At 44.7% G+C, this 27,504-nt stretch overlaps 1 protein-coding gene and 1 long non-coding RNA gene across 3 annotated transcripts in view; one reads left to right on the forward strand and one right to left on the reverse strand.

The window, feature by feature from the left end:
* Positions 1-17,330, forward strand: part of LOC136794092 (uncharacterized) — a 19,849-nt gene extending 2,519 nt beyond the window's left edge. Inside the window, exon 3 of the long non-coding RNA XR_010840393.1 lies at positions 17,097-17,330. This is a non-coding gene — a long non-coding RNA (uncharacterized lncRNA). The remainder of the gene's footprint in view (positions 1-17,096) is intronic.
* The window catches only part of HNRNPH1 (heterogeneous nuclear ribonucleoprotein H1), a 264,799-nt gene that overhangs the window by 184,222 nt on the left and 53,073 nt on the right, over positions 1-27,504 (reverse strand). The window lies entirely within an intron of this gene.

Genomic DNA, 27,504 nt, shown 5'->3' on the forward strand with positions numbered 1-27,504 from the left:
CATCAACATTAAGAACAATATAATATTTTCATTGTTCCTAGGGTTACTGGAAGTCAATAAATGCATATTGTTTCTGTTATAAAATTTGTCAACAGGGAAAATAACCTGATATGATTACATTTTTAAGTAAATGTTGCTGAGGTAAGAGCTTTTTGGTAAACTCTATAAGAATAATTATGTTTTGGAAATATCCATCTAAAATAGTCTCTCCACATTTTGGTAACTTGAAGCAATATTAAGTTAAATGATAGGCATTCATTGAGTATCCAGGCCATTTCATATAAGATGAAATATTGGCACGTTAATTGCTAAACAGATGTAAATTTATGACTTTACAACTTTTGTCTTCTTATGAGGGGGAAACTAAAGATGTTTGGCTTTATTAAACACATGTCTTGTACCACATACCACACTGAGCAAAAAAATAGTGCTTTGGGAAGTTGCATGTTTCTAGAGGTTGTGGGATATTCCAGTCAGAGAATGCTAATGCAAAGACAGTTCATGGTTGCTTAAGGAAAGTAGGATGTGCGTTTTCAGTAAAAGAAGGTATGAGGAATGGAAATATATTTTGTTAAAAGAAAAGGGTGATTTTGTCCTAGAGCTGGTTGTTTCTGAATGGGAAAAGAATAAGGGACAAAATAATATGACTACAGGAAGTTGCAAAAGGTTTATGGAAAAGGAACATTGGGAAAAGAGTTTTGTATATGGTCAAGATTTTCTAAGGTTGGATTAAATTTGACTAGGTAAATGGATTTTATTAAGAGTAGGCTGATGCAGGGGACTGGATTTAGTTTCTCTCTCTCATAAGAGAACAGTTTTCCTGGAATGCTACTTTTGATAAAAGATTGTGTGAGTTTCAGTGCCTTTAAGTGGTCTGTATTTACTTTTAAAAAAAAATACATTTATTTATTTATTTATTTTTGGCTGCGTTGGGTCTTCATTGCTGCACACGGGTTATCTCTAGTTGTGGTGAGCGGGGGGCTACTCTTGGTTGCTGTGCGCAGGCTTCTCATTGCGGTGGCTTCTCTTGTTGCGGAGCACGGGCTCTAGGTGCATGGGCTCAGTAGTTGTGGCTCGTGGGCTCTAGATCCCAGGCTCAGTAGTTGTGGTGCACAGGCTTAGTTGCTCCGCGGCATGGTGGATCTTCCCGGAGCAGGGCTCGAACCCGTGTCCCCTGCATTGGCAGGAGGATTCTCAACCACTGCGCCACCAATGGTGAAATAAGTCCCTGTATTTACTTTTGAAATCCTTTTTTCACCCTAGCTCAAGGAATAAGTATTGTTTCACAACGACCTATGATCCTATCTGACCAGGTGTTTTAAAGCTTTTTGAGGGAATTCCTTGATTGTCTAGTGGTTAGGGCTCCATGCTTCCACTGCAGGGGGCACGGGTTCAATCCCTGGTTGGGGAGGTAAGATCCCACAAGCTGTGCAGCATAGCCAAAAAAAACTTTTTGAAATTTTTGACAGACTTCCTAAATATCAAATTCTAATTAAAGTTCTTTTGACCTCCAGCTAACTTTGGGGTGCTTCAAAGGGCCCTGGGAGCATCCCAAAGACAGATCCTAAACTAACTGGGTTCATTTGGTATGTTAAATTACACGGGAAACACTGTCTAGACTTACTGTTGCCTGTGTCAGATGGAATCATCAGGCTCTTCCCAATTTTATCGTAGCCGCCAAGCAGATAGGGGAGAGGGTTTTGGGTTCTTCCGCTGTCTGGTCTCTCACCTTACTCTTATGTCCAAAAATCCCCTATGGGAATACTCCCACGTCTAGACCCTGACGTCCTGACCCCTGTGGCTTTTTCTACTGCACCCAACTTCAATTCTTCCAGGAGTTCCTTTTTTGCACCTCTAAGATCCCCTTCACTTCAGGACTTGGCAGCCCACACACTGCTACAGACAGACAGCCTTTTGGACTGGTTGCTGCCGAGAAGCCCTCACTATAAACTTTGTAGACACTCAGTCTTGACGAATACACCCTTGCATAAGGAAACTTATTATAAGGCATAAGCTTTATAGATAACAGATCCCCTCAAGGGGAGTCCTGGCAGCACACTGATGCAAATGTCCTCCTCACGCCCCCTTGTGCAAGGGACTGGGTTGATGAGAAACATCAGGTTAGGCAATGGGAGAGTAGAGGACGCTCAAAATCCCATTAGGTAAGAAGAGAATTTGGAGGACACTCTGACCTCCTTCTGACAAAAGCCTCCTGGTAAATGTCTCTGGGATGCCGGACTTCATTTCTAGAAATGCTTTCTCAGTTGCAGGTTACTCATCATGGGTGGATCCTCTTCTAAGCCAGGAGCCCTGTTGGGAATATAATTCCCCAGAGGGAACAGAAGCCAGGATCCACATCATCCAATGTGTATTAGAAGGGATGAGAAAGTGTATCAAAAAGCCAGTTAACTATGAAAAGGTTAAAGGAGTGACCCAAGAAGAAAAAGAAAATCCAATCTTCTTTCGGGGATCGCTTATGAAGGTTTTTAGAAAATTTACTAACATTGATCCCTCCACTCCTGTGTGTCAATTCCTGCTGGGACAACATTTTATCAGCCAGTCTGACACTGATATTATGCCCACAAACCCGTATGCCCCAACTCCTAGAGCTGGCTTTTGGGGTATTTAAGAATCGAGATCAAGCTGAGGGGAAGAGAGAACCAATGTGAAAACAGGCAGGCTAGTGCTCATGCTAAGCTGATGGCGGTTGCTGTCAGCCATGCCTTGCAACCTCAGGATAATCCAAGGGAGCCAAGGAAGTCTAACCATTCATCTGGAGGTAAAACTAGCAAGGGGGAATGCTTCAAATGCAAGTCAACTGGCCACTGGGCCCACAGATACCAGAAAGAGTCCCCTGGTCCATGCCCAGTCTGCAAATGAACAGGTCATAGGAAGTGGGACCTTCCCTATTCCCAAAGCGGTGGGGGACTCCTGCTCCTGAGGTGGCCATGCTATGTAACTGAGGCAGCCGGGAATTCTGGCGGTTCCCCCCACGTGAGATGTCCATCTCCATCAAGGAGCCCTGGGTGGTCTTTGATGTGGCAGGTAAGAAAATCCATTTTTTAATTGATACAGGAGCCACTTACTCTGTCCTAATCTCTCACACTGGGCCTCTCTTCTCTGAAAGCTGTACAGTGATCGGTGTCGATGGAAAGCCTTATACCCATTACTTCACTGGGCCTCTCACTTGCCAATCTGAATAGTGTTTGATCTCACATGGCTTTTTAGTTGTGCCCGAGTGTCCTACCCCACTACTGGTGAGAGACCTTCTGGGCTCCCTTGGAGCCATGTTATAATTAGGAGACCCCAAGCAGCCCCTTTTCTTTTCTTTTTTTTTTTTTTTTTTTGGTCGTACGCGGGCCTCTCACTGTTGTGGCCTCTCCCGTTGCGGAGCACAGGCTCCGGACGCGCAGGCCCAGTGGCCATGGCTCACGGGGGCCCAGTCACTCCGCGGCATGTGGGATCTTCCCGGACCAGGGCACGAACCCGTGTCCCCTGCATCGGCAGGCGGATTCTCAACCACTGGGCCACCAGGGAAGCCTCCTTTTCTTGACTCTGGCTAAGACAAATCAGCCGGAAGAACAAGGGCTTATTCCCAGCCATATTCTACACACAAGTAAACCCTGCAGTTTGGGACAAAGGAATCCCTGGGAAGGCTATAAATGCCCAACCTGTAAAAATTAGCCTTAAGCCAGAAGTCGCTTATCCTAACAAGAGACATTACCCCATAAAGTTGGAAGCAAAAGAGGGTTTGCAACCCCTCATAGATAAATTCTTAAACCATGGCCTCTTAGTGCCCTGTTAGTCTCCATGCAATGCCCCTATTCTGCCAGTTGCTGTTAGTTGAAGAATAGTGAATGGTACAAGGCCTTAGAGCAGTAAATGATGCAGTGGTCCCTATACATCCCCTGTGGCCAATCCTTATATTAGTCCAGGTTCTGGGGGATGCAGAATGGTTTACTGTGCTTGACCTCAAAGATGTCTTTTTTTCATCCCAGTTCATTCCTCATCACAGTATCTGTTTGCCTTCAAGTGGACTAACCCCCACTTGGACCAGATGCAACAATATACCTGGACAGTGTTGCCTCAGGGGTTTCGGGACAGCCCACACTTGTTCTCCCAGGCCCTAAGAAAAGAATTAAGGGAAATACACCTAAAAGGAGCTGTTCTACAGTATGTGGATGATATATTAATATGTAGCCCTACCATGGAGGCCTCAGATCGGAATACCATTGAAGTCCTTAATTTCCTTGGGGCCCAGGGCTGCAGGGTCTCCCACAAAGAGGCACAAATCTCAAAGCAACAATTTAAATATCTGGGATATATTATAAACCCTGGAAGTAGACAGTTATCTCCAGATAGAAAACAAACTATATTAAGCCAAAGTGCCCCCAAAACAAAGAAACATCTTCGTACACTCTTAGGCATGGCAGGATTTTGCAGAGTCTGGATTCCAGGATTCGGGATAATGGCTAAGCCTCTATGTGAAGCCACCGAAGGCCCAGATACAGAACCATTACTTTGGACTGGTGAACAAGAAAAGTCTTTTAGTGATACCAAACAGGGCCTCACCAGAACTCTTGCTCTGGGTCTCCATTATTTATTTATTTATTTATTTAACTTTTCATTTTATATTGGAGTATAGTTGTTTAACAATGTTGTGTTAGTTTCAGGTGTACAGCAAAGTGATTCAGTTATACATATACATGTATCTGTCATTTTCAAATTCTTTCCAATTTAGGTTGTTACATAATATTGAGCAGAGTTCCCTGTGTTGTACAGTAAGTCCTTGTTGGTTATCCATTTTAAATATAGCAGTGTGTACATGTGAATCCCAGACTTCCTAACTATCCCTTCCTGCCACCCTCCCCCCCCAACCATAAGTTTGTTTTCTAAGTCTGTGAGTCTGTTTCTGTTTTGTAAATAAGTTCATTTGTATCATTTTTTTAAGATTCCGCATATAAGCAATATCATATGATACATATTTTTTATTTAATTTATTTTTTATTTTTGGCTGCATTGGGTCTTTGTTGCTGTGGGCGGGCCCTCCCCGGCTGCAGCGAGCAGGGACTACTCTTTATTGTGGTGCGGTGGTTTCTCTTGTTGCGGAGCACGGGCTCTAGGCGCATGGGCCTCAGCAGCTGTGGCATGCGGGCTCAGCAGCTGTGGCACGCGAGCTCTAGAGCGCAGGCTCAGCAGCTCTGCTGCATGGGCCCAGTTGCTCTGTGGCACGTGGGATCCTCCCGGGCCAGGGCTCGAACCTGTGTCCCCTGCATTGGCAGGCAGACTCCCAACCACTGTGCCACCAGGGAAGCCCTCATATGATATTTCACTTTGTCTGTCTGACTTCACCCAGTAGACAGTCTCTAGGTCCATCCATTGCTGCAAATGACATTATTTCATTCTTTTTAATGGCCGAGTAATATTCCATTGTATATATATACCACATCTTCTTTATCCATTCCTCTGTCAATGGACAGTAGGTTGCTTCCGTGTCTTGGCTATTGTGAACAGTGCTGCAATGAACATTGGGGAGCATGTATCCTTTCGGACCATGTTTTTCTCCAGATAAATGCCCAGGAGTGGGATTGCAGGATCATATGGCAGCTCTATTTTTAGTTTTTTGGGGAACCTCCATACTGTTCTCCATAGTGGCTGTACCAATTTATATTCCCACCAACAGTTTAGGAGGGTTCCCTTCTCTCCACACCCTCTCCAGCATTTATTGTTTGTGGATTTTTTGATGATGGTGATTCTGACTAGTGTGAGGTGATATCTCAATGTAGTTTTGATTTGCATTTCTCTAATATTTAGCCAAGTTGAACATCTTTTCATGTGCCTCTTGGCTATCTGTATGTCTTCTCTGGAGAAATGTCTATGTAGGTCTTCTGCCCATTTTTTGATTGGGTTGTTTGTTTTGAGCTATTGAGCTGCATGAGCTGTTTGTAAATTTTGGAGACTAATCCCTTGTCAATCACATCATTTGCCAATATTTTCTCCCATTCTGTGGGTTGTCTTTTCGTTTAGTTTATGGTTTCCTTGGCTGTGCAAAAACTTTTGAGTTTAATTATGTCCCATTTGTTTACTGTTGTTTTATTTCCATTGCTCTGGGAGATGGATGGAAAAAGATACTGCTGTGATTTATGTCAGAGAGTGTTCTGCCTGTTTTCGTCTAAGAATTTTATAGTGTCTGGTCTCACATTTAGGTCTTTAATCCATTTTGAGCTTATTTTTTTGTATGGTGTTAAGAATGTTCTAATTTGGGGACTTCTCTGGTGGAGCAGTGGTTAAGAATCCGCCTTCCAGGGGCTTCCCTGGTGGTGCAGCGGTTAAGAATCCGCCTGCCAAGGCAGGAGACATGGGTTTGAGCCCTGGTCTGGGGAGATCCCACATGCCACGGAGCAACTAAGCCTGTGCACCACAACTACTGAGCCTGCGCTCTGGAGCCTGCGAACCACAACAACTGAGCCCACTTTCCACAACTACTGAAGCCCACATGCCTAGAGCCTGTGCTCCCAACAAGAGAAGCCACCACAATGAGAAGCCTGCAAACCACAACGAAGAGTAGCCCCCACTCGCCTCAACTAGAGAAAGTCCACGCGCAGCAATGAAGATCCAAAGCAGCCAAAAATAAATAAAATAAATTTTAAAAAAAGTTATAATTTCTTTTATTTTTACATGTAGCTGTCCAGTTTTCCCAGCACTATTTATTGAAGAGACTATCTTTCCACCATTATATAGTCTTGCCTTCTTTGTCGTAGATTAATTGACCATACTTGTGTGGGTTTATTTATGGGCTTTCTGTCCTGTTCTGTTAATCTATATTTCTGTTTCTGTGCCAGTACCATACTGTTTTGATGACTATAGCTTTGTAGTATAGTCTGAAGTCAGGGAGCGTGATTCCTCCAGCTCCATTTTTCTTTCTTAGGATTGCTTTGGCTATTCGGGGTCTTTTGTGTCTCCATACAGATTTTAAGATTTTTTTGTTTTAGTTCTGTGAAAAATGCCATTGGTAATTTGATAGGGATTGCATTGAATCTGTAAATTGCCTTGGGTAGTATAGTCATTTTGACAATATTGATTCTTCCAATCCAAGAACATGGTATATCTTTCCATCTGTTTGTGTTGTCTTCAATTTCTTTCATCAGCGTCTTACAGTTTTTGGAGTACAGGTCTATTGCCTCCCTAGGTAGGTTTATTCCTAAGTATTTTATTCTTTTTGATGTGATGTTAAATGGGATTGTTTCTTGCATTTCTCTTTCTGATCTTTCATTGCTAGTGTATAGAAATGCAGCAGATTTCTGTGTATTAATTTTGTAACCTGCAACTTTACCAAATTCATTGATGAACTCCAGTAGTTTTCTGGTAGTGTCTTTAGGATTTTCTGTGTATAGTGTCATGTCATCTGCAAACAGTTACAGTTTAACTTCTTCTTTTCCAATTTGGATTCCTTTTATTTTTTTCTTCTCTGATTGCCATAGCTAGGACTTCCAAAACTATGTTGAATAAAAGTGGTGAAAGTGGACATCCTTGTCTTGCTCCTGATCTTAGAGGAAATTATTTCAGCTTTTCACCGTTGAGTATGATGTTAGCTGTAGGTTTGTTGTATGTGGCCTTTATTATGTTGAGGTATGTTCCCTCTTTGCCCACTTTCTGTAGAGCTTTTGTCATAAATAGGTGTTGAATTTTGTCAAAAGTTTTTTCTGCATCTATTGAGATGATCATATGGTTTTTTTTTTTTTTTTTTTTTTGCGGTATGCGGGCCTCTCACTGCTGTGGCCTCTCCCGTTGCGGAGCACAGGCTCCAGACACGCAGGCCCAGCGGCCATGGCTCACGGGCCCAGCCACTCCGCGGCATGTGGGATCCTCCCGGACCGGGGCACGAACCCGTGTCCCCTGCATCGGCAGGCGGATTCTCAACCACTGCGCCACCAGGGAAGCCCCATATGGTTTTTTTATTCTTCAATTTGTTAATGTCATGTGTCACACAGATTGATTTGCAGATATTGGAAAATTCTTGCATCCCTAGGATAAATCCCACTTGATCACGGGGTATGATCCTTTTAACGTGTTGTTGCATTCAGATTGCTAGTATTTTGTTGAGGATTTTAAAAATATATTTATTTATTTATCTGTTTATTTATTTATTTTGGGGCGTGTTGGGTCTTAGTTGTGGCACGCGGGATCTGTTGTTGCGCTGCATGGACTCTTCATTGTGGCACGTGGGCCCAGTAGTTGCAATGCGGGCTCTCTAGTTGTGGCACACAGGCTCAGTAGTTGCAGTGTGCAGGCTTAGTTGCCCAGTGGCATGTGGGATCTTATTTCCCTGACCAGGGATTGAACCTGTGTCCCCTACATTGGAAGGCAGACTCTTAACTACTGGACCACCAGGGAAGTCCCTTTGTTGAGGATTTTTGCATCTGTGTTCATCAATGATATTGTCCTGTAATTTTCGTTTTTGTGGTATCTTTGTCCGGTTTTGGTATCAGGGTGATGGTGGCCTCATAGAATGAGTTTGGGAGTTTTCCTTCCTCTGCAATTTTCTGGAACTGTTTCGGAAGGATAGGTGTTAGGTCTTCTCTAAATGTTTGATAGAATTCGCCTGTGAAGCCATCAGGTCCTGGACTTCTGTTTGTTGGGAGTTCTTTAATCACAGTTTCAATTTCAGTGCTTGTGATTGGTCTGTTCATATTTTCTTTTTCTTCCTGGTTCAGTCTTGGGAGATTGTACCTTTCTAAGAATTTGTCCATTTCTTCCAGGTTGTCCATTTTATTGGCATACAGTTGCTTGTAGTAGTCTCCTATGATCCTTTGTATTTCCTTTTTTTCCTAAAGAAAGCCAAATGGCATTTATTTTAAAAAATATTCATTTATTTATTTGGCTGAGCCAGGTCTTAGTTGCAGCACGTGGGATCTTCATTGTCACATGCGGGATCTTTGTTGTGGCACGTGGATCTTTAGTTGTGGCATGTGAACTCTTTTTTTAAAAATTAATTTTTGGCTGCGTTGGGTCTTTGTTGCTGTTCACGGGCTTTCTCTAGTTGCAGAGAGCAGGGCTACTATTCTTTGTGGTGTGTGGGCTTCTCATTGAGGTGGCTTCTCTTGTTGTGGAGCATGGGCTCTAGGCACGTGGACTTCAGTAGTTGTGGCATTCGGGCTCAGTAGTTGTGGCTTGCAGGCTCTAGAGTGCAGGCTCAGTAATTGTAGTGCACAGGCTTAGTTGCTCCGCGGCATGTGGGATCTTCCCGGACCAGGGATTGAACCCATGTCTCCTGCATTGGCAGGGGGATTCTTAACCACTATACCACCAGGGAAGCCCTGGCATGTGAACTGTTAGTTGCAGCATGTGGGATCTAGTTCCCTAACCAGGGATCTAACACATGCCCCCTGCACTGGAAGCACGGAGTCTTAGCCAGTGGACCACCAGGGAAGTCCCCATACTTTGTATTTCTGTGGAGTCAGTTTTAACTTCTCCTTTTTCATTTCTAATTTTATTGATTTGAGTCCTCTCCCGTTTTTTCTTGATGAATCTGGCTAAAGGTTTATCAATTTTGTTTATCTTTTCAAAGAACCAGCTTTTAGTTTCATTGATCTTTGCGATTGTTTTCTTCACCTCTATTTCATTTATTTCTTCTCTGATCTTTATGATTTCTTTCCTTTTACTAACTTTAGGTTATGTTTTTTTTCTCTCTCTAGTTGCTTCAGGTGTACGGTTAGGTTGTTTATTTGATATTTTTCTTGTTTCTTGAGGTAGGATTGTATTGCTATAAACTTTCCTCTTAGAACTGCTTTTGCTGTATCTTATGGGTTTTGTTTGTTTGTTTGTTTTGTTTTATTCTGTTTTGTTTTTAGGCCACGCTATGCAGGATCTTAGTTCCCCAACCAGGGATCGAACCTGTGACCTCTGCATTGGGAGTGCAGAGTCTTAACCACTGGACCACCTTCCTTTTCCTTTTTTGTGTGTGTATCTATTGTAGTTTTGGGGTTTGGTATACCCATGTGGTTTTGATATAGCAGTCTATATATGTATAAGGTTGTTTTAAGTTTCTGGTCTCTTTCCCACCTAGAGAAGTTCCTTTAGCATCTGTTACAAAGCTGGTCTGGTGATGCTGAATTCTCTTATCTCTTGCTTGTCTGTAAAGCTTTTGACTTCTCCATCAAATTTGAATGAGAGCCTTGCTGGGTAGAGTATTCTTAGTTGTAGGTTCTTCCCTTTCATCACTTTAAATATATCATGCCAGTCCCTTCTGGCCTGCAGAGTTTCTGCTGAAAAATCAGCTGATAACCTTATGGGAGTTCCCTTGTATGTTGTTTGTCGTTTATCCCTTGTTGCTTTTAATATTTTTTTCTTTGCCTTTAATTTTTGTCAGTTTGATTACTATGTGTCTCGGCATGTTCCTTCTTGGATTTATTGTGCCTGGGGCTCTCTGCGCTTCCTGGACTTGGATGACTGTTTCCTTTCCCATGTTAGGGAAGTTTTCAGCTGTTATCTCTTCAAATATTTTCTCAGGTCCTTTCTCTCTCTCTTCTCCTTCTGGGACCCCTATACTGTGAATGTTGGTGTGTTTAATGTTGTCCCAGAGGTCTCTTAGACTGTCTTCATTTCTTTTCATTCTTTTTTCCTTATTCTGTTCTGCGGCAGTGATTTCCACCATTCTGTTTTCCAGGTCACTTATCCGTTTTTTTGCCTCAGTTATTCTGCTATTGATTCCTTCTAGTCTCTTAGACTGTCATTTCTTTTCATTCTTTTTTCTTTGTTCTGTTCTGCAGTAGTGATTTCTACCATTCTGTTTTTCAGGTCACTTATTCATTCTTCTGTGTCAGTTATTCTGCTATTGATTCCTTCTAGTGTATTTTTCATTTCACTTATTGTATTTTTCATCTCTGTTTGTTCTTTAGTTCTTCTAGGCCTTTGTTAAACATTTCTTGCATCTTCTTGATCCTTGCCTCCATTCTTTTTCTGAGATCGTGGATCATCTTCACTATAATTATTCTGATTTCTTTTTCTGTAAGGTTACCTGTCTCCACTTCACTTAGTTGTTTTTCTGGGTTTTTATCTTGTTCCTTCATCTGGGACATATTCCTCTGCCGTTTCATTTTGTATAACTTCCTGTGATTATAGTTTCCTTTCCGCAGACTGCAGGATTGTAGTTCTTCTTGCTTCTGCTGTCTGCCCTCTGTGGATCAGGCCATCTGAGAGGCTTGTGCAAGCTTCCTGATGGGAGGGGCTGGTGGTGGGTGGAGCTGGGTCTTGTCCCTCTGGTGGGCAGTGTTGTACTCAGTAAAACTTTAATCTGCTTGTCTGCTGATGGGTGGGGCTGTGTTGGTTATTTGGCCTGACACAATCTAGCACTGGAGCCTACAGGCTATTTGGTCAGGATGATGGTGGCCTCCAGGAGGGTTCATGCCAATGAGTACAATGGCAGAACTGCTGCTGCCAGTGTCTTTGTCCCTGCAGTGAGCCACAGTCACCCTCTGCCTCTTCAGGAGACCCTCCAATATTAGCAGGTAGGTCTGGCCCAGTCTCTTATGCAGTCATTGCTTTTTCCCCTGAGTCCTGATGCACCTGAGACTTTGTGTGCGCCCTCCAAGAGTGGAGTCTCTGTTTCTCCCAGTCCTTTGGAAGTCCTGCAATCAAATCCTGCTGCCCTCTAAAACCAGATTCTCTGGGGACTCCTCTTCCCGTTGCTGGACCTCCATGCTGGGAAGCCTGACGTGGGGCTCAGAACTTTCACTCCAGTGGGAGAACTTCTGTGGTATAATTGTTTTCCAGATGTGGGTCACTCTCCTGGAAGGTATGGGATTTGATTTTATCATGATTGTGCCCCCCTACAATCTCGTTGTGGCTTCTTCTTTGTCTTGGATGTAGGGTGTCTTTTTGGTAGGTTCCAGCATTTTTTTTGTCAATGGTTGTTCAGCAGTTAAGTTGTGATTATGGTGTTCTTGTAAGAAGGGATGAGCACACCTCCCCAATTTTAAAAAGCCATTCATTTTGTAGGTGGCTGAAAAGCAAGGGATAGCTCTGTGAGTCCTTATACAGAAGCTAGGAGAAGTTCCTCAGCCTATAGGCTATTTTTCCAAACAACTAGATTCCATGGCCTGAGGTTGGCCTGGTTGCCTCCAGGCAGTAGCTGCCACTGCTTTATTAGTGGAAGAAACTAACAAGCTCACCTTTGGACAGCCCCTGGAAGTCCAGACCCCTCATCAAGTACAAGGGATTCTGGAGATTAAAGGCTACCATTGGCTAACTGGAGGCTGCCTTACTAAATACCAATCTTTACTCCTTGACTCCTTAGAGGTAACCCTCAAAACTTGCCACACCCTCAACTCGGCTACACTGATGCCTGATGAAAGGCCAAAACTAACATATTCCTGCCTCGAAACCCTCAACCAGGTTTATGCCTGTAGGCCTGACCTAACAGAGCAGGCCATAGAAAACCCTGAGGAGGAATGGTTTACTGATGGCAGTAGTTTCATTAAAGATGGAGCCAGGAGAGCAGAGTATGCTATTGTGAGCACCCCTAGTGTTATAGAAGCAAAACCTTTGCTACCCAACATTTTGGCCTGGAGAGCTGAACTGATAGCCCTAACCTAAACTGTAACTTTAGGGGAAGGAAAAATTGTAAATATATACACAGGCTTTCTTGTTTTACATGCCCATGCAGCTAGCTGAAAAAAAAAAAAGAGGACTTTCAAATGCAAAATAATCCCTTGTAAAATATGGGGCTGAGATTTTATATATCATAGAAGCAGTTCAAAACCCAAAAGTAGTACAATTAACCAACAATCCTCACTGTTCAATATGGGCAGGGAAGTTGAAAACTGGTTCTCTGGTTTGTTCTCTTGGATCTCGCAAGGTATAAAAACTTTCTGGTGGGAGGTTTTCATTTTCCTCATAACCCTTCTCTTTTCAGTCATACTGATTTATGCTATATTTCATCTAGTGTTTTGTTGTCTTCCCTACTGTTGTAAATCTGTGACTAAGACTTTTTGGTCCAAAAAGGAGACCTGGGACCAACAGGTCCAGACCTTCCATTCTAAAAATAGAGAAACATGTCAAACTTTAACCCTGAGATTAACAAAAATATACACCCAAGCAGAATGGCTTCATAATTTTGGCAAAGACAATATCACTTCCCCTGTCTAGTCAACAGTTAAGGAAGCCCTCTCAATGTTAATCTGGTTTCTTCCCTTTCTAGGCTATTGTTGTTCTTCTCATTTTTAGCCCTTGTTTGCTTAATTAACCTTTTGGTTAAGTTTGTATCTTCTAGGCTCCAACAACTTCATGTAAGGCTCACGATGTCTCAAGGAATTTAAACCATTTCAGCGGAGAGTGGCCCAGGTCCCTACAGGTCCTTGGTACAGTCAGTGAGGGACTTCTATACCTCTATGGTAGGGTAGGATCTGTGGCTCCTGTCCAGCAGGAAGAAGTTTCAGAAAAGAGACCTTTAGCCCCTTACCCCTTAAGAATAAGGGTCTAGAGTCTCTCAAGGGTGAATGAGGCAGGCTGGGACCTGGGACCCTTTGCTGCAGTGCTACAGTGCTTGCACCTGGACAAACGTCTCCTCCAGCAACAAAATACAACGAAACTATAAGGGACTAAAAATAACTGCATGTATGTGCAGTTGGGACAAATTATGGACAACAAGATACAAAACAGCCAAAAACCCAGCTGCCACTTCTGAAGAGCTGGGGGCAAAAACAGGGTGTGGGGAGCAAAAGCAGGGTACTGTGCTTGCCCCCTGCACACACCACTACCAAGTGGGTGGGCAGGTCACCTAAGCCACCCCTCCTGCCCAGCTCCTGGACATACCCCTACCCTCACACCATATAAGGAACTAGCTTGCCTTGCCTCGGGGAGCGAGCAAGGGAACCTGTTACCTTGTTTTCACTTTTCCCAGCTCCAGCAGGGGCCCCAATAGAGCCTTGCCTGAATTTCTTCTCTGGCCTCTTATCAATTTCTGTTGATTAAGGAAAGCCAAGAGCCCTGATCGGTAAGAGTGGGAGTGATCTTAGGTGGCTGTGGGGTGACCGTGGCCTGCGGTGGCTTGAAGTAGGATATCAGTTCCCCAACCATGGATTGAACCTGGGCTGCGATGGTGAAAGTGCTGAATCCTAGCCACTAGACCACCAGGGATTAGTAGCTAGGGGTAGGGCCCTGGCTCTTTATCTGTTCTGGAGAAGAAATCCAGCAAAGAGACGGAAAGTAGCGAAATGAGTAAAGTGTTTATTAGGACAAAAATTACATGCGGATAGACACAGGGGAAGGCTCAGAGAAAGAGTTGTACGCTCTTGGGGTAGTTTAAGTCACTTGCATGGGGGCAATTCTTCCGGGTTTCCTCTGGCCAATCATCTTGCTTTGTCTGGCTCTGAGTCCATATTTGGTCTGGCTCAGGGCCCTCCCCTGTGGCCCTCCCCTCTTTTAGCTAAGATGGATTCCAGTGCAAGGGTCTCTGAGAAGTTGACAGGACATATTATGGTCTGGTGCCCCCTCCCTTCTCTGACCCCTGAGGAACCGTTCTGCACATGTGTAGTTGGGGAGGTCTCCTTGACCTCAAGAATGAGAAATATGTGGTCTCCTTATCTTTTTCCCCCGGCATCTGTCCACAGGGGACAGATTCCAGCTGCTCAGCCTGGGGTCCATCTATCTCCTTCCTCAGGATGGAGAGAGATGTGGCTGGAGCTGGCGTTGCCTCCAGCTGGGAGAAGGCAGAGTGGTGGTTGCCTGCACCGATGCCCATGGGCACTTCACTCCCCCTCCCTTTGGGGGTTACTTTCTCTACTCTACTGGATAAAGGCATGCTGAGGACCAGGAGCCATTCGTGCTCTGCGAAATGGGGCAAGTGGGTTGTTTTCAGGAGTTAAAGGGCCAGTGTATGTGGGTGTTGGGCTCAGTCACCAGCCCAGAGTGGGGCTGGCCTCCTGGGTGCCAGGAGAGGGAGGGTGGGAGGCAGAGGAGCTGCCAGGTGATGGGGGCTGAGCCAAGCACCTCCTCTCCCTGACCACAGGACGCTTACACCTTCATACCTGTACTAATTGCAGGCTTTTCCCAGTGTTCTGTGGAACCAGGAGGGGTGCAAGCAAGAAAGGGATTCGTCTAACTCAGGCTCTGGGCAAGCACTGGGGGAGTGCCCTTGCCATTTCCCTGCTTGGGCACTATTCCTAAGAGTCCTGGTTCCCAGCATTGGCTGTAGGGACTCGGTTGGGGGTTGGGAGGGCTAGTGGGAGAGGCCTCTTGGGTGTGTTCAGACCGGAAGATGCTGGGGATTTATCTTCCTCATCCAGCCCAGGCCGGCAGGATGGAAGCCTGGGAGTGTGGTAGGTTCTGGGCATTCACCTCTGCAGAGGTATTTATGCCAGGAGCATGTGAGGCAGGGCCAGTGGCTGAGAGGGCTTGACTCTGGGGCCTGATTAAATGAGTGGCCTCAGTTTTCCTGCAGACCAGATTCCAACACTGACACAGTGGTACTGCTTTCTACTTGCTAATGAACTTTGTTAACAGACTGCGCTGTCTGAGCTTTCTGGAGTAAACTGTCTTGTTTTGTGTTCTTACGTTTTCACAGACATCTTTTATTTGTGGCAGGGATAATGGTTTTTCATTTGGACTATGATACAAAGGGTTTAAATTTTTTTCTAAATGCATATTTTTAAGTTTAAAAGTAAATTGATTTAAGAAAAATTATTGGGCTTCCCTGGTGGCACAGTGGTTGAGAGTCCGCCTGCCGATGCATGGGACACGGGTTCGTGCCCTGGTCCAGGAAGATCCCACATGTCGCGGAGCGGCCGGGCCCATGAGCCATGGCTGCTGAGCCTGCGCGTCCGGAGCCTGTGCTCTGCAACAGGAGAGGCCACAACAGTGAGAGGCCTGCGTACCGAAAAAAAAAAAAAAAAAAAAAGAAAAGAAAAGAAAAATTATTAAACAGTAAAAGTTAAGGAGATGGTCTGTCAGTGCGGTAAATTTGGGAAGTTCATCTGCGTCCCCTCCCCCTCCACACTCTGGCTTTGGGGAGGAGGAGCAGGAATGGGGAGGCCTGGGAAGGGGACAGAATTCTGCCCTGACATCTGGTGAATATAGGGCCTCTGTCAGAAATGGGACTGTCCAGGGCCAGGGTGAGGGAGAAGGGTGGTTATTGACTTTGGGAAGTGTGAGGTCTGGAGTGATGAAGAGTGGGAGATGGGGCGAGGGTAAGTAAGCTGGTGGGGACCATGCACCAAAACTGATGACTGGAGTTGGGCAGCTATAGGGGTGCAGGCAGTGGAGACTGAGGGTAGTCTTTCCAGATCCCACCACCCTGCCAACTGCCAGGCTGCCTTTCTGTACCTTCTCCCCAGTGCTCCTTCGGAATTCCAGGAGATGGTCCTCTGTGCCACACATCCACTCAGGGACACACACCTACCACTTGGCTGAGAATGGGTCAGCACCATGCCTGACTGATCTGCCAGGGTTGTATGCTGAGGGAGGGAAGGGACATCCCAAATGAAAGCCGTGCTACCACCAGAAGGGGCTAAAGGTGAGGCAGTCATGGGAAGAGAGAAGCCTAAGGGGGTGATGTCACCCTGGGCCTGCAGAAGTGACATCACAATGAGGGAAGGCCTACTCTCCCTTGATTCATTAATTCTGGCATGCATGCATGCATTCATTCTGTCCACTGCTGGGAGGGGGGGTGCACCTAGGCCCTGCTGACCCAGAACTGGAAGGCCTTTAGCTTGTCCCTCACTATAGCCTCTGGACTCCCAACTTTTCCCTTTGAAACTGGGGTTACCTGGCTCTGGGCCAGTTTTCCACTGCTCTTTGTGCCCCTGCAGTTACAAATTCCTTGGGGCCTCCCTGCAATGCAGACTCCCTCTGGGCACTTCCAAGCAGGGGAGTTCTGCCTCTTACCCTGCTAATGGTTCAGCTGCTTGTGCCTGGAGACAGCAACTTTGGCCTCCATCTAGGAAGGAGGATGGAGCCCAATGGGCACAGAAAAGTTCTGCTTTCTCTCCAGACCTCAGGCTGTGGGCCCTTCCTCCTGTGTTCTTGCTTCCCACAGAGTGAAAATGCCCTTTTGTGTTGGGATTACATGCCAGCTCTCAGCTCATTTTGCCTTCCTGTAGAGTTGCTGGGATAGCACTTGGAGGTGGCCAGTCCTTCCATCCATCTTCACGGAGCTTCTTAACCTGTGGTCCAAGGATCCAGAATTGGTACCATCCAAGAGCTGAGAAAAAAAAATGCTTCATTTTCACTAACCTTTGACTGAAACTTGCTCTATGATATTTTTAATAAGATGGTCATGCGTGATCCTGCTGGTACCATCAGAGGGTTGCACTCGACAGCAAAGAATCCCACAGGTGGGTTGAATTGGATTGACCAGGTGGATATGACATTTCCTTTCACATTCCCCTTCTGTGTTGTTTAGGGGTATGGGGCCATAATTTGAAACGGCACCAGTGAGTAAGGTTGTAGATACAGTTTATCTCTATAGAAGAGGCAGGATACCTGGTGTAATTATCTTGGGGGGGTTCTTGGGACATGTGAAACAAACGCCATTTGTGCAATTTAACATAGCATGTCCCACACCTCACGTCCAGTTGTCTGGAGGAGTCAGGTTAAAGCATTGGAATAGCCCCCTGGAAGGTGCAAGTGTGACCAGCAGAGGTCATGGGGGGTGGTAATTGTCCCTGTTTTAGATTGTTAATTACCATTGGAGCCAGCAGGTTCAAGGGAAATGCAAGAGGAGAGCCAGTAGCCAGCTGGGGGTGTTGATGGCACATCCAACATTCTTTAAAATGCTCTCCTTAGGATATGATTCTGGAAATGTTGATAAGTGAGTTTTCTTGCCATTATCCCCTAGTTACAGGGACTAGTAAGGTAGACAGAGTCAATAGGAGGAGCATTTCTGTAGTGGACTGTTTCCCTTAAACCCAGCGCAGACAAAGGAGCTGCTTCCCTGGTGGGGGTGGCTGAGCAAAGTGGTAGAAGGCAAGCCAGAGTTACAATAGCAAGAATGGCACATAGGAGTCTAACCCGCCCCATCATTTTACTTATCTGTCGATGGTGCCTGTCTTCTGAATAGGTATCTCAGATTTTCCACTGGTTCACAGGTGTAGTGTTCTTCTGTTGTGACCTGTGGGGTTTTTGGAGGTAAAAGCTTTAGTCTGGACAAATGTACCCAACTAGCTATCCCTTGCAGTCTTGACAGCAGTGGGGGTGGCTAAAATTACTTTATAGGAGCCCTTCCATTTTAACCATAGTTGGTCTTCGGGGACCCTTCTTTCCAGGTTTTAAGAAGAACTTGGACCCTGGGGTTTACTTGTGAAGGAACTGCCCCTTCCACTGTGTTTTTAGTGGGAGCTGGCAGTGCCTTGTTGGCATAGTCCTCGACTGCTTTCTGAACTTGTCCTAGATTAATAATATATCTTGGGACTTCCCTGGTGGCGCAGTGGTTAAGAATCCATCTGCCAATGCAGGGGACATGGGTTCGAGCCCTGGTCCGGGAAGATCCCACATGCTGCAGAGCAACTAAGCCTGTGTGCCACAACTACTGAGCCTGCGCTCTAGAGCCCATGAGCCTTAACTACTGAGCCCACGTGCTGCAACTACTGAAGCCCGTACACCTAGAGCCCCTGCTCTGCAACAAGAGGAGCCACCGCAATGAGAAGCCCACGCACCACAACGAAGAGTAGCTCCCGCTCGCCACAACTAGAGAAAGCCCACATGCAGCAACGGAGACCCAACACAGCCAAAAATAAATAAATTAAATAAATAGGTTAACAAATACATATATCTCAGGGTCTGGTTCACTTCCTTATCTAGCAGAATGTCAGTAGTAAGAAAAGGGCTCCTATAGGTCATTTCAAATGGTCTAAGACTTAGACTACTCCTGGGGGCTGCATGGACCCTGAGGAGTGCAATAGGAAGCAAGTTGATCCAGGGTACATGAGTCTCTTGGCAGAGTTTTGCTAAGGTTTCTTTAAATTATGGTTCATTTTCTCTACTTTCCCTGAAGGTTGGGGGTGCCAAGAAGTGTGTAGCTTGTAAGTCTATCCCTAGGGCTGTTGTGAGCCCCTGTGTGATTTGGGGTATAAAAGAGGGCCCATTATCACTCTACAGGGACTTTGGAAGTCCAAACTAAGGAATTATTTCCTTTTTTTAAAACTAGTTTTTTCTAGAGATTAAGACTTTAGGACTTCCCTGGTGGCACAGTGGTTAAGAATCCGCCTGCCAATGCAGGGGACACGGTTTGAGCCCTGGTCTGGGAAGATCCCACATGCCATGGAGCAACTAAGCCCGTGTGCCACAACTACTGAGCCTGCACGCTACAACTACTGAAGCCCGCGTGCCTAGAGCCTGTGCTCTGCAACAAGAGAAGCCACCGCAATGAGAAGCCCACGCACTGCAACAGAGTAGCCCCTGCTTGCTGCAACTAGAGAAAGCCTGCACAGCAACAAAGACCCAATGCAGCCAAAAATAAATGAATTTATTTTAAAAAAATTTACAATAGCCAGGACATGGAAGCAACCTAAATGTCCATCAACAGATGAATGGATAAAGATGTGGTACATATATACAATGGAATATTAGCCATAAAAAGGAATGACATTGGGTCATTTGTAGAGACGTGGATGGATCTAGAGACTGTCATACAGAGTGAAGTAAGTCAGAAAGAAAAACAAATATTGTATATTAACCCATATATGTGGAATCTAGAAAAATGGTACAGATGAACCTATTTGCAAAGCAAAAATAGAGACAGATGTAGAGAACAAGTGTATGAACATCAAGGGGTGAAAGGGAGGGTGGGATGAATTGGGAGATTGGGATTGACAAATATACTACGTATATATATAGTATAGTAGATACATATACTATATATAAAATAGATAACTAATGAGAACCTGCTGTATAGCACAGGGAACTCTACTCAGTGCTCTGTGGTGACCTCAGTGGGAAGGAAATCCAAAAAAGAGGGGATGTATGTATACATATAGCTGATTCACCTCGGTGTACGGCAGAAACTAACACAACATTGTAAAGCAACTATAACCCAATTTAAAAAATAATAGTTCAATTAAACCTTACAATTATGTAGCATGACAACAAAGAACTATCTTGGAAGTAGTCTTAGTAAATACAGACTCAAAACAGAATCAGAATTTGATGTCCACTGAAACACAATCTTTTTCTCTCTAAAATTACCCTTGTTTTTCCCAAATACAGCCAAATTACAATTTATTTCATTGCAAATTAAGTCTGATTTAAATAAACTTGACTTGATTACTTATGTAAGTGTAATCGATCATACAGATTATTTTAAATTGATTGTGCTGGAACTTTTCATAAGGAATCTCAGACTAAACCTTTAAAAGGCCGCTCAGCGCCGGGAAAGTAATGCCAAGCACTTATCACAGATTTGGCCTTACAGATTTGGATGAATTCCTCCCTTTTTGAGGTCTCCCCAAAATACTTTGAGATTCTTGTACCTGTTAGGAGGTGGCCTTTCTTATTTACCTGATAAAGCTGCTGGGAACCTCTGAGTTTCCCATTTCTGGAGGGATCAGGTAGAGGGAAAGAGAAATGTTTCAATTCTACTTTGGGGTTTAAATTACCAAACTGCTGTAAATTATAATTAGCTTGAGGGGAAGCGTTTCCTTATATCTGGAAAACACAGAACAAAAGCCAGTAATATCTTAGACAAAACTGAACAATTGTAACCATATCCATCAGTTCACTCAATCCCATTTAGCAGTTTTATAAGGCCATCACATTTACCCAATTTAGTGGTATGATATGAAAGTTATGAGAAACCTGTACTTGACAAAAACCTCTTTCTGTGAATCTTCTTGAAGATGAAGCATTTTTGCGAACCATCAGCTTAACTGTCTATGATGACAAAAGACTTAAAATTAAGGCACAGTCGAACATCTGATCACAATGCAATTGATGAAGAAACTTGGTCATAACAACTAGAATTATGACTGATAACACTTTATCAGGACATACCAGATTTTTAGGAAGTCCATCTTTGGGATGCTCCAGGGGCCCTTGAAGCATCCCAAAGTTAGCTGGAGGTCAAAAGAACTTTAATTAGAATTTGCTATTTGGAAAGTCTGTCAAAACTATCAAAAAGTTTGGGCTTCCCTGGTGGTGCAGTGGTTGAGAGTCCGCCTGCCGATGCAGTGGACACGGGTTTGTGCCCTGGTCCGGGAAGATCCCACATGCCGCGGAGCGGCTAGGCCCGTGAGTCGTGGCCACTGAGCCTGCGCATCAGGAGCCTGTGCTCCGCAACGGGAGAAGCCACAACAGTGAGAGGCCCGTGTACTGCAAAAAAAAAAAAAAAAAAAAAAAAAAATCAAAAAGTTTTAAAACACTTGGTCAGATAGGATCACAGGTCACTTTAATACTTACTCATTTAACCAAAGTGACAATAAAAGATTTCAAAGGGCAAACAGGGAACAATTATTTAAAGGCAAAGAAATTCTCACAGTCTGTTATCAAAAACAGCGTTCCAAGAAAACTTTGTTCTCTTAAGAGAGAGGGAAACCAAATCCTGTACCAGTCTACTCTTAAAATCCATTTACCTAATTAAATTGAATCCAATCTTAGAAAATCCTGACCACATACAAAATTCTTTTCCCAGTGTTCCTTTTCCAGAAAACCTTTTCCAACTTTCTGTATCATATATTATTCTGTCCCTCATTTTCGCTTTCATTCAGAAACAACCAGCTCTAGGACAAGATCACCTTTTATTTTCCTTTTAACAAAATGCTTTTCCATTCCTCATACCTTCATTTACTGAAAACATGTTTCCCATTTTCCTTGCATACTGAAATGTTTTCCTTATAATCCTTAACCTTAAAGTCCTTTTCTTTTTTATATAAATTTATTTAATTTCTTTATTTTGGGCTGCGTTAGGTCTTCGTTGCTGTGCGGGACTTTCTCTAGTTGTGGTGAGTGGGGGCTACTCTTCATTGCAGTGCACAGGCTTCTCATTGCCGTGGCTTCTCTTGTTGCAGAGCACAGGCTCTAGGCACATGGGCTTCAGTAGTTGTGGCACGTGGGCTCAGTAGTTGTGGCTTGCGTGCTCTAGAGCACAGGCTCAGTAGTTGCAGCGCACAGGCTTAGTTGCTCCGTGGCATGTGGGATCTTCCCAGACCGGGGCTCAAACTGTGTCCCCCTGCACTGGCAGGCAGATTCTTGACCACTGTACCACCAGGGAAGCCCTAAAGTCTTAATCTCTAGAAAAAACTAAGAAGCAAGTAATTGTAAATTGTTTGTCATACCAGCATTTTCTGACTGGAATATCCCATAACCTCTAGAAACATGCATCTTCCCAAAGCACTATTCCTTTCCTCAGTGTGGTACAAGACATGTGTCAAATAAACCCAAACATTTAATTTCCCTCTTGTAAGAGAAAAGTGGGTAAATTTAGACCTGTATTCCAATATTTTACCTTATTTGAAATGGCCTTTTAAAATTTTTTTTTATTTTTTATTTTATTTTTATTTATTTATTTTTTTTTTTTGCGGTACGTGGGCCTCTCACTGCCGTGGCCTCTCTTGTTGCGGAGCACAGGCTCAGCAGCCATGGCTCACGGGCCCAGCCGCTCCGCAGCATGTGGGATCCTCCCGGACCGGGGCACGAACCCGTGTCCCCTGCATCGGCAGGTGGATTCTCAACCACTGCGCCACCAGGGAAGCCCTGGAGAAACTATTTTAGATGCACATTTCCAAAATATAATTATTTCTATAGAGTTTACCAAAAAGCTCTAATCTCAGTTACATTTACTTAAAAGTTTAATCATATAACAATCATATAATCAAGATAACAAGGTTATCTTCCTTGTTGACAAATTTTATAACAGTAACAATATGCACTTATTGACTTTCAGTAACCCTAGGTACAATAAAAGTATTATACTTAATGCTGATGACTCTAAAGACAGGTCTGTATTAATTAGACCTGCAAGTTTAAGCTAACTTTAATCCAGATATTAATTCAATACTCAGTATTTCCCAGATCATACGAACCTGAACCTGAAACGTATTCTGGTGAGTTTCTTTTATATTTCTGGGAATTTATATAAGTTCTTAATTTCCTTTAAGCCAATTAAATATAGCTCATTTACAGGTTGATTTTTACATAAAGACAGCACCAGAGACCACAGGTTTCCTGCTTGAGTTTAAAAAGGCCTCTTTTTTTTTTCCTCCTCAATCTTGGGGGCTACAGATGGATCAGATAGTTCCTGAGAGCTCAGACGGAACAGTTACATTTTAAAAGCAGGGGAGAGAAATGCAAGCTCCCTTCTCCCCCTCTCCCTTCTTTAAAGTCCTACTAAGTAATCCAAGGCTGGAGTCTCAGCCAATGTGAGCTGTGTTTGTATTTCAAGGCTTAAGTGCTCGACCCATGCCCACAATGAGGCAGAGCCTTGCAGGAGTGGTTGGACAGACAAAACTACATAAAACAAAGATCCTTTTACATTCACTGACTGAGACTCAACATGTACCAATGACAGAAACTTAAAGACACAAACAAGAAACAAAGACATGGTGTTATGGTGAGGTGGCCTCTGGAGGACTTTGTCCAGCCCAACTCCTCTCTCAACTGGCCCTTCTGCCAGCCAGAGTTAGGAACACAAAACAGAAAAGTATGGGGGGGTCATGAAAAAGGTGAGCCAACAGGGAGTCTCCAAGATGAAAGGGATGGGAGTATAGGTATGAGGACCAAGGGAGAGGTAAAGGGAGGAGCGACAGAAAAGACTGAAAAAAAGGAAGGGATTGCCATTTCAACCTGCCCCCTGTGAGTGTCTATTCAGGCCCCAGACTGTGTGCTTCCGGAAAGGACCAGTGAAGGAGGGAGCATCCTGTCCATTGCCCACCAGGGTGATCAAGCCTGGAAACCAGTCAACTGTAAGTCGTCTGTGGGACTCCAACCCACAGGTGAGACTCTCACGCACACATACACCAGTATATAGAAATCTGCTGCTTCAGCCTGTTCCCTCCCAACAGGACTTCTCTTGGCAGCAGGAAAATAAAGGTGAGCATATTGCGACGATAAGACTTCTAGCCACTACAGGATATGAGATTTGAACTTTTGGAACTTCTATCACTCTCATAAATCTCCCATTCAGGGAGAGCCTGCTGGACCAAGATCTGCATGGGTGTGAGGGGAGCCTCTCCCACCTCTGTCAAGGTGAACCATTGCCAGCCAGAGGGAGCAGGTCTCACGAGCTGAGAGGAGTGATGCTGTAGCTGTGCAACATCCACTCTCTCAGAAGGACAGGCCAGAAGTAGGAGAGGACAGAGAGAGGAGAAGACCGAGAGAGAAGTAGATATCAGGAGAGGAAAGGGACAAAGGGGAGGGGGAAAGCAGTGAGGGTAAAAGGACAAAGGGGAGGGGCAAAGTGTTGCTTGAATGAGGGTACTGAGGTCCTCAGGGACCAGGAAGGGAGACTTACCAAGTGTGGTGACACTGAAACGAGAGGTTCAGGCAGCTGCTTGTCACCAACAGGGAAGCTGCATTCAGTGGTCCTGGAGGTGCCCACATCTTCTCCCAGGAGGGAGACAATGTCCCTTTGTGGAGTCTCCACAAAGTGTGTTACTGACCAGGGTTCTTGGACTCCTTAATTAATAGAAATTGATAAGAGTCCAGACAAGAAATCCAGGCAAGGCTTTACTAGGACCTGTGTTGCAGCAGGAGGCAGTGAAAACAAGTTAACAGTTTCTGTTGCTTGCTCCTGAGGCATGGGCAAGCTGGTTCCTTATATGGGGTGAGGGTAGGGGCGGGTCCAGGGGTCAGGCCTGAGGGGCAGCTTAGGTGGTCTGCCACCCTCTGGGTGGTTGCTGTGTGCAGGGTCATGTGCAGTACCCTGCTTTTGCTCCTGGCTCCTCAGAAGTGGCAGTTGGGTTTTTGTTATCTTGTTACTCATAACTTGCCCCAACTGTGCATGCACAGGCAGTTATTTTTAGTCCCTTATAGTTTCTTTGTATTTTGTTGCTGGAGGAGATGTCTGTCCAGATGCAAGCACTGCAGCAAAGGATCCCAGGTTTCAGGTCCCAGCCTGTCTCAACCACATTTCCTTATTCATTCATAACAAATGTTCTGAGCGTCCGCCTGTGCCAGATCACGCTTGAGTCACTGGCAACATAGAAGCACTGTGCACTGACATCGACCTAGTCCCTGCCCTGCCAGAGTCCTGTCTGCAGCCACTGTGCCCAGTGCTGGGAAGGTAAGGTCCATGGGGCTCAGAAAGCTTATAATGTGGGGAATTACCACACAAGGACAGAGGGCCTCCCTGGGAAAGTGAGGTTAGCTATATGACCCAGGGGAGAAAAGGAGTTGCCTCAGTACAGGATTGATTAGCATAAGCAATCAGTGCCAGCCTGGGTAGAGCTCAGTGAGAGAGGAGGTCTGGAACCGACAGGGGCAGAGCAGAGCACTAGGATCTAGCATACCTCGTCAAGGATTTGGGTTTTTACCCCTGGAACTGTGGGATCCATCCAAAGCAGGGAGAGGAGTGGGGGCTGTAGTGGGAGTGAGAGTCATATTTGCATTTTGAAATGATCGCTTTGGCAGGCATGGAGAAGGAACTGGAGAGATTGTAAGAGGAAGCAGGAAGACCAGCCAGGGCTGTTGTAGAGAAGGGGGTCCAGGATGTGCCACTGTGACATAAAAATTATTTTGAGCTGAAGGCATTTGAGAATAGTTTTTTTTCCTCCTGGAACTCCCTTATCTGCCTAAAAGCAGAGCCTCCCCAAAGAATTCTAGTGTCCTAAATCCCCTCCCTGTGAGCAACTAGGTAGGGAAAGATTTGTAATAGGGAAGAACAAATCTGACTCCATATTAGATGTTTCTTTACTTTAACATTTGAGTTAAGAATGTTGCCTAGCGCCTGAAATATACAAAACAAGATAGCCCATTCTCAAGGCTCTGACCTTTAAGGGTATAACACTTTTCCATTCACACAGAGATAAAAAGTTGCAGAACAGAGAATAACATTTGTCTTGCTGGAGGTTTACAGTAACGTTGTGACCTGACCTATGTGGACAGGTACAAGAACAAAGGATTCCTGCACCAACCAACCACGCCCCTCCCTCACCTTGCCTTTAAAAATGCTTTGCTGAAACCCCTTGGGGACTTTGGGGTTTTTTCGGCAGGAGCCATGCGTTCTCCTTGTGTGGCCCTGCAATAAACCTTTCTCTGCTCTGGACTCCAACGTTTTGGTTTGTTTGGCCTCACTGTGTATCAGGCACACAAACTTGCATTCAGCAACAGATTGGCTCTTTTCACCTGATAACCCAAATAGACATTGTCACAAAACTCCCAAATATTCTCCTAAGGACCCATTTATCCTTCCTAAAAGTCATGTGTTTTCCACATAAGTACCTTTCTCCCTCTCTTCCCTCTCTGCTACCCCCATTAAATTGGTATATAAGCCCCAAATTATAACTGTCTAGTACATGAATAAAAACATTTTCTTGCTCATCTGTCTTTTGTTGGTTTAATTCACAGGCCCCAAGTACTGAATCTAAGAGGGTAGAGGAAAAGGTTTTCTGCCCTGACATAGGCAGCTTGGAGAGACATTGTCTGGAATGGGGGACAGGGATTGGAAATGAAAAGTAAATGGGTTCAGGACATTCTTTAGAAGATTTTTAATCATTGAGGTCAAGAGCATGGACTAGAAAGACAGCTTGCCTGGGTTCATAATACTGGCTCCACTTGACACAAGCTGTGTGACCTTAGGCAAGTTACTTTATCCTTTCTGTGCACATTTCATTGACATGTAAACTGGGGATAATAATCAGTCTGGATGGGCTTGATTATGCTGCTGCAATAACCCCAAGTCTCTATAACTTAATAAAGGTATATTTTTCAAAGCCTGAGGGTCTGGTAGTTCCTGCTCAGGCTCTAGGAGTAACCACCTGAACATTGAAGGCTTCCCTGGATAAGGGAAAGAGAGCTTTAGAAGCTCTGGCTTTGGCAAATAAATGCTTTGGGGAATAAATAAATGGCTCTTCTGTCTCAGGTGCTTGGCCAGAGCTAATCACATGGTCTCACCTCAAGGGAGAAGGTGAGTTAACATATATAAAAAATTGAGAATGCTCCCCAGCATAAGAGGAGCACTACAAGAGTGTTATTTTATTTTTGGGGAAGCACAATCAACAGGAACTGCTGGAGGTTTGAGGGCATGGCATGGCCACAGCTGACCCCCCTATTTCTGGTCTGCATTGTGGTGACCATCACTGCCACTGGGAACCCTGTGGCAGGCACAGCGTGTGGGGAGGTGGTGGTTCAGTACTCTTGGATACAACTGACCAAGACCAAAATCAACTGGTTTAAGCCATTTCATGATCCAGCAGTCAGCCTGCAAGGACCCAGAAGCTTACAGGCAAGCTCCTGCTTTCAGGTGGCCCCAGTGGGCATTTCCATGACCATCACTGACCCAGGGGGCTACAAATGCTCTGTCCGGCCAAGCCTGGGTCATGTGCATACCCCACCCTATCCACAATGGCAGGGGAGAAATGA

Source organism: Kogia breviceps, chromosome 4 (assembly GCF_026419965.1).
Source record: "Kogia breviceps isolate mKogBre1 chromosome 4, mKogBre1 haplotype 1, whole genome shotgun sequence".
Taxonomy (NCBI): domain Eukaryota; kingdom Metazoa; phylum Chordata; class Mammalia; order Artiodactyla; family Physeteridae; genus Kogia; species Kogia breviceps.